At 36.6% G+C, this 15,091-nt stretch overlaps 1 non-coding gene across 1 annotated transcript; it reads left to right on the plus strand.

The window, feature by feature from the left end:
- Positions 1 to 14,161: 14,161 nt before the first annotated feature.
- Positions 14,162 to 14,376, plus strand: LOC114805008 (small nucleolar RNA U3). The gene has a single exon (XR_003753106.1). It is a non-coding gene; the product is annotated as a small nucleolar RNA U3 (small nucleolar RNA).
- The last annotated feature ends 715 nt before the right edge of the window (positions 14,377 to 15,091 follow it).

The following is a 15,091-nucleotide window of genomic DNA, read 5'->3' on the forward strand; positions in this document are numbered from 1 at the left end:
CTTTCTAATCTTTTCCTGGCCTTCCATGAATATTTCACCGTCAACCGTTCGCGACTTTTTGCGAGACTCACGAACAGAGCAATCCATTTTTATATCTATAGATTAGAAATTCTTTATATGAGACATTAGAAAAGTGTGGATTTTAGACTTTTCAGGACATTTTCTCATCCATCCTAATACTTCAAGGAATATTGTAAAAAAGAATTAGCGAAATCGATTCAGCTGTTCTCGAGTTATGCGCTTAGCAACACATTTTGCGATTCATTTTTATATTATAGAAGATAGCGAGGTGTAAATTTAAATTGGAGTTCAGAATATAATCTGAACGCCATCTATCAGGCCTAACTGAAACTGAAGCACACTCTTGACAAAGAATGTATAATAATAAAAAGGGGCAAATGTTAGCTGTGCTAAAATGTTATTTGACATTAGGGAACATCGAAAAAATTTCGAACACTATAAAGGAACACACCATTCAAAAGGGGAAGCAAGCCAATGTTTACCACTCTATGAGGGAACTATCAATTGTGATCACCACTATATAAAGGAACATGAGAACAGAAACTGTATGCATCAGAAAAATTATACCACACTATAAGGGAACTACTCTATAGAAATTGCCCACGCAGATGTTCTTTGATATGCGCATAAGGGGAAATTAGAATAATGTGTATTGCAATAAAATAATTATTAATTAATTATTAATCGCACACAATTCTGTGACTTCTAATTGGATATTTTTCATGTTCTCTATTATTGAGGTGTAGTTTGTCAAGTTCCTTCATAAAGTGGTGGAAAAATTGCGTAGAGGATTATATATCGCTTGTGTTGTAACTATATCACAATAAATGCATTGCTTTTAAAGTTGACTTTGGTGCTGTGTGCTTAGCAACCCAACATTTTGCAACTCCAAATATTTTGTTCGAGTTCAAATCCTACATGAAATATGAATATATTTTTTGACTTTTTTGTTTTTTTATTATATTTTATTTTATTTCCAATTCATTATTAATTATTTGATTATTGGTAATTTCGTTCTATATTATTTTTTTGCAATTTTTTCTATTTAAAATATGATAATTATTTACATAAATTTGTTTATTTTAATATTTTCTCTATTCCTATGATAAATAAATTAGAAATTTAATAATAAATAAATAAATGAAAAGTAATTAAATAATAAAACTGTCCTTTATATTCAGCATATTTGAAGTGCAATTTTTGAATTTTCTTCCACCTCATATTGTTTACACGTAGCAGCGAAAAATAAAAATACAAACATATTCACATATAAGCTCAGTCGGTATATGTTCATATGTATGAATCGTACGTATGTAGCATCATACACGTATATATTCATTCATTCATAAGTATATCTGTATATACGCATAACCAGAGAATTACCCCATTTGCGCAATAGCAATCGCACCGATCAGAATATGTCAATGACTGACAACCCAGCGGGTCATAAAAGGCCTTCATATGGCCTTATTCATGTCGGAATTGTAAGGTAGAAAGGGCTTACTCCGCCATATAAGCTTGATATCTTTTATCATATCATTATCGTAATTTGGGAATTTTTCTTCTCCATAAATGTATCCAAACTGTTCAACGAAATCGCAAAGCATCTGTCGAACGAAAGGCAAATTATTTTCCCATTTATTTGAAGAGGAAATTCGATGCGCGCAGTGCAGCAATAAAAAGTGATAAAACAAACACCCATTGCTGTTTGTGTGGCCAACAACACCGCAAGAAATGCTCTTGCCGAAGCATCGCAAATAAATTTGCAAATATATATAGACATTTTTATTCCATTCAAGAACCATCCATGATCATTTAAGTGCTTTATTTCATCTACAAAATTTGTTAAAAACTGGTTTATGGAATTCGGCTTACGGTTACCTACATACGCGCCAATCAAAAATGGTTTCATATCATTTGACAATGCTCCTAAAATTGGCCAAAGTTGTGTCCCTGAACTTTTAAAAAGCGGGCACCCGTCTACATTGATATCAATAGATATTCAATCCATATTTGGAGGTAAAGAAATTTTCATCAAAGAAAGGGCATTTTCTACTCCGAAATGAAAGTGTTTTCCAGGCGACACATCAATTATATTAATTTCTGAGTTAGGCAACGTCATTAATTGTTTATTTGATTCAGGTACACGCACGTCAGCACTACGAAATATGTATTTGGAGAATTTCATCGCATGCCCTCTTACGAATTTTATATTTGACACACCAATTGCTTAATTTCGCATTTATGTCATTATTATTGTTGTTAGAGTTACCAGTAGCCGCATTACGCACATTATGCACATTACATATATTTACATTTAGTTCTTCGGATACATTTTTGCTACAACTAGGAACATTTTCATTTTCTGGAACAATAGCTTTTTTCACGATTTCAATTGTGCTCTTTTTTTTCTTTGCCACAAGTCGACGAAAATGTCTATCACTCACTCCACATTTAGTTTTTCCCATTTCAATAGAATAATTAATTTACTATTCAATTGGATTCATATATATGTATATTAATCTTGACTTTTAAAAAACTACAACTTACTTGTAAGTCCGCGTACGAAATGAGAAAATATAATAACTATATGCATAAACGCAGCGTTTCCGAATACAACGAAAAATAGTACAATAATGGCAAACAGTAACGCGGTTGCATATACGCAGTATTCGGTGGCGACAAGAGGTCGGCGGCAGATAACAGTAAAAAAAACTTACAAACGCTGTGCCGCTTTGAAAATGAATATCATAGTCTACTTCGTCTCTTTATTTTGTTCACCTTACCATACGCTACTAAAAGAAGTGAGAAAGGGAAGGTATTAAACAAATAAGGCCTCACATTGCCCTGCTTTTGTGAGGCCTTTATTTTGTCCCCGCTGGGAAAAAACAAACCAACGCATATACAAACATACATATGTGCATGTGTAGCTCACGACAAAAAACTCTGAACATCAAGAAGCAGAAACAACAATATGCCAACTTTTTTCCTCTCTGCAGACGTCGCTGTCGACAAACCGCCTTCTCGCGACGATGACAAAATCTAAAATAATATTTCGATATTGATACTGAAGTCAAAGCGAAAAGTGGCAACAGTGCAAACAGCTTGACAAAAATCACAAAAGAATCAATTTTCATATTTGACATCAATTGTGCCAGAAATATAAAATATGCGAAAAATAAGACTTCTGCCAGGATTTGAATCCGAGCACCGTCTAAAAACGAAACGCGGCGTGCGTACTACCCGCACCATGGCAGCTGTTGAAAATTAACCAGCTTAATTGAAATTTCATAATCCATAGGACAGATGCTAGTTCTAATAGAAATATGAATATGACTCTCGGCCACTGCCAGTTTTCTCTTCTGAAGGAAATATCAAAAATTGTGTGAATTTGACCAGACAAATCGCTTTTAGACAGGCGCTTATTTTCAATGTAAATAAAAAACTAAATTTGTTCGCTTAATGTACTCTTATTTTTTATAATTAATTTATTATTAATTTTATAATAACACTTTGTATATAACGAAATTGAAAAAAAAAATATTAATTTTTTATTATTTTCAATCTTTGTTCGATTAATGTATTCTTATTTAGTATACATCTATTTTAAATGTCCCTGAATTTAAATTATTTTTAATTATAAAATCTGAGAAAAAAGCCTGCTATAGAAATATATATATGACTATTATTTATGTTATGTTGTTTTTTTTATTACTTGTTTCATTGTGATACGTGGTTCTTTTTATATCTATAAATGGTGTTTGAAATACTAATAAATATGAGGTTAACATTAACACATAATTTCATGTTCATTTATTTAATAAAATTGGTTTTATTACAATATTTTTATCATTAGAGAAGTAATTATTTAAAAAAACTATTATTATTTATATTTAATTAATTTTTTCAGATTTTATAATTATTATTATTTAATAAACTTTTTTTCAGCTCCAATGAAAATTTTTTCAAATTCTATGTAAATAATATTTCTTCATTTTAATTAATCTTTTTTCAGATATTAATAATATTTTTCTTTCATCTTTCCTTTTATTTACAGATATCAATAACATATTATATAAAATATATTTTATATAATAAATATTTAAATATACTAAATTTTTTTAAAGTAATTGTAAAAATAAAATGTAAATATATTAACATATAAATAAATAAAGTTTAAAAAAAAAAATTTAAAGTTAAAAAAATGTGTTTGAAATTTTAAGAAAATTTAGAAATAGGGAAAAAATGCAACCCTGCATCAGCTGACGATTAGGGATATTAGAGCAGTTCAACTATATTTGTATGTATATAATTTACATGACACTGCTTAATGAGCGCAACAGAGACGTAAGATCACATGTGTATGCATGTGTGAGGTGTATAGTGGTTAAAAATTGCACAAGCAGCTATGCTAGCCTATGGCAAACTCACCACTTTTTTTTACAACTTTTGGGGATTTGAAAAGCTTCGGTTGAACAAGTTTTTTCACCACCTTTGGCTAGCAGAGATATCATTAATCATCAGTTGAGTGTCATTGTATATGTTTTTCCTACTAACAATCAGGTATTTTGTCTTCTTTATATTAATGTGTAAGCCATATTCTTCTTTACGTAAGTTTACAAGTTCTTGTAATCCGATAAAGCTATCGGCTAACATATGTTATTGATGAAAATACCATTCACTTTCACACCTTGATCAATACTGGTTACCATTGTATAAAGAAGTAGAGAAATTATCGAGGGTGAGTTTCTTTATTTATCCAAGATGACTGACTTTTTACTGGAAAATTGTTGCATTGTAGATTTTTTGCGAAATTCATTGAAAAGTTGTACAAGAAATGCTGATTTAATATTTTTTCGATAAAAAAGAGTTCCTTTTTTCATTAATTGTTGCAACACCTCGTTCTTCTTCCGAATTTAACAATAATGAAAGTATTAATTTGGGCTTCTTTTTATATAATGTGGTGGCATCATTATTCACCACAGAAATATGGTAGCAAGAATTGAGCAACCATGTCAGTTATTAAACAGTTTCTCTAGTTGTTGTTGTTTCTTTTCATAATTAAGCAAAAGAATAAAACGAATGAGATATAAAAAGGCAGAAAATAAGTTTTAATTATGAAAAAGGGCACAATGAACCTCATCCTTGTCTAACAACACGTGAAATTGATATTTCTTCGATTATATCACCATTGATGCTTACATGGGCAGTTTGTTGGCAATTTAAATTCCTTATGCAAAGATCTAGGAGGATGGGTTCATGTGTAGAAGTTCACGTAAGTGAGGAAAGTTTTTGATTGTCATTTACTTGGGAGTGGCTAGAAACGATTCTTCACCACATGGTTCAAGCAGTTCACAACTACCGGTTTTAGACCAAGTATCTTCTGGGGAGCCATCCAACAGCCGTTTGGAGGTTAGCTAAAGTGAGAAGGCGAACCCGCATCTGCGGTTGTGTAAAAACAAAGTACCAATGAAAAATCGACGAAAGCCTCGGGAGAGCAACCTCCTTTTGATGACGACCCCTGCAAACGTTTTAAGGATTTTGGTTTGAGGGCATGACCTGGAATGTCCGGACCCCTAATTGGGAAGGTGCCCCTACCAAATGGGTGATGTCTTAATACGGCAAAAGGCTGACATCACCACCATCCAAGAAGTGCGATGGACGGGACAAGGACGGAATAAGCTTGGTCCTTGTGAAATCTACTAATATATATATATATTTGGCGTAGGAACCGCTTTAAGCGATTATAGCCGAATCCACCAGAGCACGCCACTCATTCCTCCTTTTTGCTTTTTGGCGCCAACTGGAAACACCAAGTGAAGCCAGGTCACTTTGCACTTGGTCTTTCCACCGGAGTGGAGGTCGTCCTCTTCCGCGGCTTCCTCCAGCGGGTACTGCATCGAATACTTTCAGAGCTGGAGTGTTTTCTTCCATCCGTACAACATGACCTAGCCAGCGTAGCCGCTGTCTTTTTATTCGCTGAACTATGTCAATGTCGTCGTATAAATCGTACAGCTCATCGTTCCATCGTCTGCGGTATTCGCCGTTGCCAATGTTTAGAGGACCATAAATCTTGCGCAAAACCTTTCTCTCGAAAACCTCAAGAGTCGTCTCATCGGATGTTGTCATCGTCCACGCTTCAGCGCCATACATCAGGACGGGAATAATGAACGACTTATAGAGTTTGATTTTAGTTCGTCGAGAGAGGACTTTACTTTTCAATTGCCTACTCAGTCCAAAGTAGCACCTGTTGGCAAGAGTGATTCTGCGTTGGATTTCAAGGCTGACATTGTTGGTGTTGTTAATGCTGGTTCCCAGATAAACGAAATTATCTACAACTTCAAAGTTATGACTGTCAACAGTGACGTAGGAGCCAAGACGCGAGTGCGCTGACTGTTTGTTTGATGACAGGAGATATTTCGTCTTGTCCTCATTCACCACCAGACCCATACGCTTCGCTTCTTTATCTAGTCTGGAAAACGCAGAACAAACGGCGCGGTTATTGCTTCCGATGATATCAATATCATCGGCGTACGCCAGGAGCTGTACACTCTTGTAGAAGATTGTACCCTCTCTATTTAGTTCTGCAGCTCGTATTATTTTTTCAAGCAATAGATTGAAGAAGTCGCACGATAGTGAGTCACCCTGTCTGAAGCCTCGTTTGGTATCGAACGGCTCGGAGAGGTCCTTCCCGATCCTGACGGAGCTTTTGGTGTTGCTCAACGTCAGCTTACATAGCCGTATTAGTTTTGCAGGGATACCAAATTCAGACATCGCGGCATAAAGGCAGCTCCTTTTCGTGAGTCATATGCAGAATAATCGTTCCTGGCCACTCCCAAGTGAATGGCAATCAGAAACTTTCCTCACTTGCGTGAACTTCTACATATGACCCCATCCCCCTACTACTACTAATCTACTAAAGCATCCATAAAAAGGAGCGCAAATTCGGTGTTGGATTTGTGGTGGGAGAGAGACTACGTCGTCGAGTCCTGGCATTCACCCCGGTGGATGAACGTCTTGCCACAATCCGCATCAAAGCGAGGTTCTTCAACATATCGCTGATTTGCGATATGTATGTCGCACTCGCGTCTTGGCTCCCACGTCACTGTTGACAGTCATAACTTTGAAGTTGTAGATAATTTCGTTTATCTGGGAACCAGCATTAACAACACCAACAATGTCAGCCTTGAAATCCAACGCAGAATCACTCTTGCCAACAGGTGCTACTTTGGACTGAGTAGGCTATTGAAAAGTAAAGTCCTCTCTCGACGAACTAAAATCAAACTCTATAAGTCGCTCATTATTCCCGTCCTGATGTATGGCGCTGAAGCGTGGACGATGACAACATCCGATGAGACGAATCTTGGGGTTTTCGAGAGAAAGGTTTTGCGCAAGATTTATGGTCCTCTAAACATTGGCAACGGCGAATACCGCAGACGATGGAACGATGAGCTGTACGATTTATACGACGACATTGACATAGTTCAGCGAATAAAAAGACAGCGGCTACGCTGGCTAGGTCATGTTGTACGGATGGAAGAAAACACTCCAGCTCTGAAAGTATTCGATGCAGTACCCGCTGGAGGAAGCCGCGGAAGAGGACGACCTCCACTCCGGTGGAAAGACCAAGTGCAAAGTGACCTGGCTTCACTTGGTGTTTCCAGTTGGCGCCAAAAAGCAAAAAGGAGGAATGAGTGGCGTGCTCTGGTGGATTCGGCTATAATCGCTTAAAGCGGTTCCTACGCCAAATATATATATATATTAGTAGATTTCACAAGGACCAAGCTTATTCCGTCCTTGTCCCGTCCATCGCACTTCTTGGATGGTGGTGATGTCAGCCTTTTGCCGTATTAAGACATCACCCATTTGGCAGAGGCACCTTCCCAATTAAGGGTCGGGACATTCCAAGTCATGCCAGGTCATGCCAGCAAATGCCGGGTTCGCCTTCTCACTTTAGCTCACCTCCAAACGGTTGTTGGATGGCTACCCAGGGGATACTTGGTCTAAAACCGGAAGTTGTGAGCTGCTTGAACCATGTGGAGAAGAATCGTTTGTGGCCACTCCCAAGTAAATGACAATCAAAAACTTTCCTCACTTACGTGAACTTCTACACATGATCCCATCCTCCTAGATCGTTGCATAAGGAATCTATATTACCAACAAACTGCCCATGTAAGCATCAATGGTGATATAACCAAAGAAATTTCTATTTCACGTCTTGTAAGACAAGGATGCATTCTGCCACACTTGTTATTTAACATATTTTTTATTTATTTATTTAAAAGAGAAATAACTATAAATAATTACTCCACTTCTATATATATATACAAAGCACCGGCTGCAAGGGCTTTCGGCTTATTTAACATATGTATATTCGGAAGTATTATTTCAAGAATCGGTAACCAGCAGTGTATAGAGAAGTAAATAACCTCTAAAAAACCCACCTCCAGAAATAACTTTTGATATTTAAGCCAACATAGCCGTCTCCCAAAAAGGGTTTCGCATATTCAAAAATTTGTATATTATTGTGTATTACCATTCGAATTTTTGGTATTAATATGATGTTATTTAGTATTACGAAATTAAATTATATTAATTTTTGTTGATAGGGATAAATACTCAAAATAAAAAATTTGAAAATATTTTATTTTTATGTCCAGATTCCGGCACAAGAAAATTCACCAAACATGTTGTTGTCTCCTGATCGAAACACGCGTATCCAAATCGATCATGTTGAGATAGACGGAAGACATGTCTCCAGTGTTTTAGACGTGCGTACGCTCCGAGGACCAAATATAGACTCGGACCATTATCTCGTAGCAGCGAAGATGCGCACCCGCCTCTGTGCACAAGGTAGGTTCGACGTCGAAAAGCTGCAATCGCAACAGACAGACAAGAAATACTCTACTCGACTTGCACTCCTGCTCGCTGAGAGCACTCATCTGCATCTTGGTATATGGGAACTGTGGAACGGCATCTCAAACTCACTGCAGCAATTGGATTTCGGCAACGCCAAAAAACCAGCTGGTACGATGTGGATTACCGTTTCGCAGCGGAGAGATAACAGACTGTCTACCTCGCAACGTTGCAAACGACATTACACGTGCGGGATGTTAGAGATACCGAGATCTGAAAAAGGAAGCGAGACGCATTTGCAGACAGAAAAAGAAAGAGGCGGAAATCCGTGAGTTTGAAAAGCTTGAGAAGCTGGCCGATAATGCTCGAAAATTTTATGATCAAATGAAGCGACGTAAGGAAGGTATTCAAGACCGGAAACATCATGTAGAGTCCAAGGTGGTAATCTTTTAACCGATGTCCAGGGCAAACTGGGATTATGGATGGATCACTTCTCCGACCTGCTGAACGGCAGTGAAAATACACCATGAGATGGCGAACCCGATTGCCCAAACCATTACCCGACTATGAAGAAAATGGAAAGCAATTACCCGCTTGAAGAACAACGAAGCGGCGGGGGCCGATATATTACCGGCCGAGCTATTCAAATACGGCGGCGAAGAACTGATAAGGTGCATGCATCAGCTTCTTTGCAGAATATGGTCGGAAGAAAGCATGCCCAACGATTGGAATCTCTGTGTACTCTGCTCAATCCATAAAAAGGGAGATCGCACAATCTGTGTCAATTATCGTGGGATAAGCCTCCTAAATATCGCATATAGGGTTCTATCGAGCGTACTGTGTGAAAGACTAAAGCCCAACGTCAACAAACTGATTGGACCTTATCAGTCTCCACACACACCACCTTTTTGTAGATTTAAAAGCTGCTTTCGAAAGGGACGCTGCCTTTATGCAGCGATGTGTGAATTTGGTATCTACCGCTTTTCGCCTGGATAAGGAAGCGAAGGGAATGGGTCTGAAGGTGAATGAGGACAAGAAGAAATATCTCCTGTCATCAAACAAACAGACAGCGCGCTCGCGTCTTGGCTCCTACGTCTCTGTTGTCAGTCATAACTTCGAAGTAGTAGATAATTTCGTATACCTGTGAACCAGCATCAACAACACCAACAATGTCAGCCTCGAAATCCAGCGCAGAATCACTCTTGCCAACAGGTGCTACATTGGACTGAGTAGGCAATTGAAATGTTAAGTCCTCTTTCGACAGTGCCTACACCGTTGCGGTGGTTTTTAGTTTGATTGTCAGAGAAAAATGACTTTGTATTTTGGGAAATAAATTCCCCACAATCTGGCCAACAGGTTTCACTTATGAACGCACCGATAGTGAAAGAAGTACAGTCTCAAACTAAACTAGGAGAATTGATATAAAAACTAACGGATATGATGCGTCCACCACAGCGCTATATCAACAATGAGGGAACTGCTTAGCACATTATCGAAGCTTCAGCATGTGCACAAGAGGATCATATTAGACAATGAGAATCTATTATAAGTAAAACCGTAGCTACCGAGCAAACGACTGTGGAAATTACTCCAAAAAGACCAAGGGGATGGCAAGCAGATGAATCGAAGGACCCTACCAAAAAGTACCAAGACATCCCAGGACGGACGAATAGTGAAAAATAGGGGAAAACAAAAATCGCGGGGGAGGAGAAAAAGATCCGACAAGGGAAGAAACGGATCACGATACAAAGTAAAAAAATAAAAAACAATAAGAAGGTAAACACCATACAACGCATACGACCCGAAGAAATCGTTATCACAAAAACCGGAGACATGTCTTACGCAGACATACTTCGGGCGGTTAAAAAAACGAAAATTTGCAAGAGCTTGGGGAAATTTCTCACGAGTAAAAAGGACAGTGGAAGGAGAGATCTTGTTAAAACTAAAGAAAGAGCAAACAGGAAGTACTGACGGATACACAGCGCAAGAGCACAAGAGACCACAGTTGAAGTGCGAGATTTGAACGATATAACCACGAAAGAAGATGTAGTGCAAGATACGTAAAGAAATCAAAGAGCTTCACCTTTTCAATGAAGATTTTATTAAAAGCATAAGACCAACATATGCAGGCACTCTAATGGCAATCATAAGCCTACATGCGCAGGAAGCAAAGAATTTACTACACAAAAGCTTAAGGTCAGTGGGACAATTTGTAGAGTCAGAGAAAATACGCAATTGTAGGATTGAATTGTAGTCTGTCACAATGACGAGTCACGAGAAAGTGGACGAAAAGCCGTGGAGCGCAGCGTATAGGATTCTAATGTCAAAGAATAAAGGTGGCAAACCACAAGCGCCTACCTGTCCCTTATTACTTCGTAATGTTATCGAAACGCTATGCCCGCAACAAAACTAAGAAGTAGGAAATTAATACCTTGAAAAAGTCGTAGATGTGCTGGTAATCACCGATCTTGAAGTCGAATAAGCTGCTGACCGCTTTGAATATAGCAAAGCACCAGGTTAGATGGTATCCCGAATAGGAATCTAAAAATTACATTCAAGGATGGTTCAAAGCCATTTTCGGATTTGTGCACACGTTAGGGATGCAGAAAAAATATCGATGCATCGGAGACATCGATGTTTGCTAAACGATGCATCGAAGAAAACCGATGTTTTTGACCTTCGATATATATAGTGTACATGATTTACCGCGACACAAATTTGATAGTATCCATACTGCAGGAGCACATTTTATTGGAGGAGTGTATAACAGAAGTTAGTACTTGAATAAAATAGTGAGAGTATAGCAGCGAAGTATACCATCCCACGCTATCAGAGTTAAAATGGGTATGGTTAAATAGATGTGATTTTCCAGATTATTTATATTTATAATTATTGCCTCCGGAAATATATAGTTCTGAAATATTCGCATTTTAAGTTGAACATTTGAGAATTTCTTTCTTGCGATTTCTCGATTTAAAGTAAATATTTCATTTATATTATGAACTTATTAAACACTAACGCTTCGCTACATTGTTTATGTTATGGAAGTCTTTTGAGAATTGTGTAAAAAGTTAAATGTTTATTTAAAGCAAATCAGAAGAGAAGCAGGATTACTTCTATCCATCCATACCCATTTTAACCCTGGAATCGTAGGAATGTATTTTAAAGCTTTCATTGCAACGTTTAACTATATTTCTGCTCGATTTTCTTATGACGCGAATAACATTTGCATACATATTTCAGATTTCCGTTGTGGTGCCAACTAAGAACAGTAAAGTTTGGAAATATTTTGATAAGTGTGACGACAAAACCGCGAAATGCAAGCTGTGTCAAGAATTTATTCTTACGGCGCACAGTGGGGCCAATGGAGCTCATTTCTCGAATTAATTAACTGAAGCTTTATTTTTATAATTTTTGATTATTTTATATTTTACTCAACTCCAGTTAGTCACAACAATTTAGTTTTTAAGAAGATTTGAATGCAGCTGTAATATTAAAATAATGGTTTATTAGATATGACTATAGAATTGAAGCAATTCCAAAAAGTTCTTATTTAATATCGATGTCATCTGTATCTAAACTCTTATTGTAATACTTTTCACCTTCACTAACATCATCATCGTCATCGTCGACATCATCATCATCATTATCATCATCAACATCTTCACTATCATCATCGCTATTTCCTTACTCATCACGTATGTATAATTAAATCGACAGCCTCTTCTGGTAAATTTTGCAAATTCTTTTTTGGCAATCTTCACATAATTGAAATTATTGGATCTGAGGTTAAAAAAAACCGAATTGAGAATATCTTTATTAGATTCTTCGCGGCTGCACTTTTTTGAATGGGATTCCCGATATTTTTTAAAATCTTTATTGCGAGCTTCTTGTGCTGCTTCTGATAATTGGCCAGTAGGCAAAAGTGCCTTATCAATAATTTCAGGTCCGTGTATAAAGTATTTGTGCAAAGTCGGGGACAAGTTGTACCACGGATACAACTTAACAAAAGGTTTTGCTGTTTCACGAGAAAAAACTCGAAATTTTTTGTTGGTTATTTCATACCCACTAGACACCACAATTAAAAGAATGTGCATTTGCTTTATCAAATTTAAATTTATAGAGGTTATTTCAGCAGACTTTTCTGCATTTTGAAAAAAAAAACGTCTGGCGGTATTGCCGTCATTTGTGTTTCCAAAGCCAGGTTTTGGTTGGTCCACTATTAATCCTAAAGTTTCTTTAAATTGCTTCTGAATTCTTCGTTTCGTCTCAGAAACGATTTATTTTTCTGAATCGGTTCTAACTTGCCATTTTTGTATCGGTAATTTGTATGAAATATGTAGGAGACTTTCAAAAAATCTAATGCAACCGTGAAGAATAGATAAGCCAAATTTCAAGTTTTCTACATTTACAGGTCTTTCGATCATGTCTTCTATATTGTTAAAATCCTTAGTAGTTGCCCCACATAAATACCACTTTTGTGTTGATGTTGTTCCAGTTAAAGCATTGCACACCTTCCCATCAATCATTGTCAAAATTAATTTGTGATCCACATATATAACTTTGTCATTAACTAGTATAGTTGTACAAATTAAATTCTTAATCGCCACAGATTTGGTTTCCTTCACAAATTCAATTTTTAGGGGCCTACAAAATCTAGTTGATGATGGTCGAGGATTTTTCTAAATTTCTTGTTCAGCCAACATAAGTTTGAGAGGCACAATTGTGGTTAAAAATACGGAGGAATCGATACCATCACATATATGAAAAGCTTGCTTGTACGAACTGTGATCAGAGCTTCCATCAAATCCCCATTTAGTATACAGTTGGAGTTTTTGTTTAATTAACGAGTCAATACGGTTTTCATGAATTTGTATTAATCGTTCTGCTGTGTGGTTTAATAGTGCTTGTAAACTTACTTCAGCGGAAGTTTCTCTTATTGTAATGCACTGATATTCTGGATCGCCCTTTTTGAAGTTATACTTCTTATACGACTTCGGAAAAGGTTGCGATAATTGTTGGTTGCGCAACCTATAGCGTTAAACAAGCGAGAGAGAGAGAGTGAATGAGAGTAAAGCAGAGAACTTAAAGCACTTGCTTGTGCTATTTGAGTAAATCTTGTTTTTGTAGAACAATGTTTAAATTTTTGGTTGGTGACATATTCACATGTGTACGTATAAACATATTCACATGAGTTTTTTTCGTTTCTGTTTCATTTCTGCGAATTCTCAACTAGTTTATGTGACTTTTGGTTGAAATACTCTGCGTTGGCCGTTAAAAAGTTAAGACTATACTTCACAGGATCATTTCTGTAGTCAATCTTCATTTACTTTCTTTGCAAATCGAAAGTATTAGCACCCGCGATGAGGAGGTATATCGTTTTATCTGACAGCGTGAGGTTTATGAACTTCATTTCTAATTTTGTCTTGTGGCATATTAGAAATGAGGTTTCTTCGATGATCGCTCGGTTACAATGGATAAAACGACTTCTGGAGTGGTGATTTTAACGAATAAATATCAAGGTTTTATACAAATAATTATATATAATAATGCAGTCAATAAGTACAGTAGGGCAATTCACAATCTGATGCAAATGGTGTTGCATATTTGCAATTGCAACTTCACTGTACATTTTGTTAGTGTAAAAGAACAATATGCCTCTCTTATTTGCAATTGCAAATATGCAAGAACGCAAAATTAACCCTAGCGATAATCATAATAGTAAAAAATTGAAATTAATTGCCTTTTATATATCTCCAAATTCATCGATGAGAAATTGTTCATCGGTAAAGCTTTATTACCGTTGTCAACTGCAGGTTCCCAAGCTTTTGCAGATATTATCGGAGAACCAGTAGAGTTTAGCGAACAACCGGTACTCCTTGCGGGAGATTTCAATGTAAATTTCTCATTAACAGAAGCTGAACCATTACTGGCATTCCTCAGAGAGAAATTTTCATTCGAAATTATCAATGGAAGAAATGATCCTACGACAAAAGGCATTTCATATCGTATTTTAGTTATCATAATCCAATTGTAAGTATTATAGATACCAATCCGTCAGAACCTAGAAATGATAATTGATTTGGACTTTGCTTCATAAAATGTGCATAATAAATTTATAAAATGTGAATTTACGAATGTGTTGGTCACTCCACCATATTTTTATCCTTTCCCTCTCGCTAGTTTTCTTTCATACAAAATTATATGCATTTCT

This window comes from Zeugodacus cucurbitae, chromosome 4 (genome assembly GCF_028554725.1).
Source record: "Zeugodacus cucurbitae isolate PBARC_wt_2022May chromosome 4, idZeuCucr1.2, whole genome shotgun sequence".
Lineage (NCBI taxonomy): Eukaryota > Metazoa > Arthropoda > Insecta > Diptera > Tephritidae > Zeugodacus > Zeugodacus cucurbitae.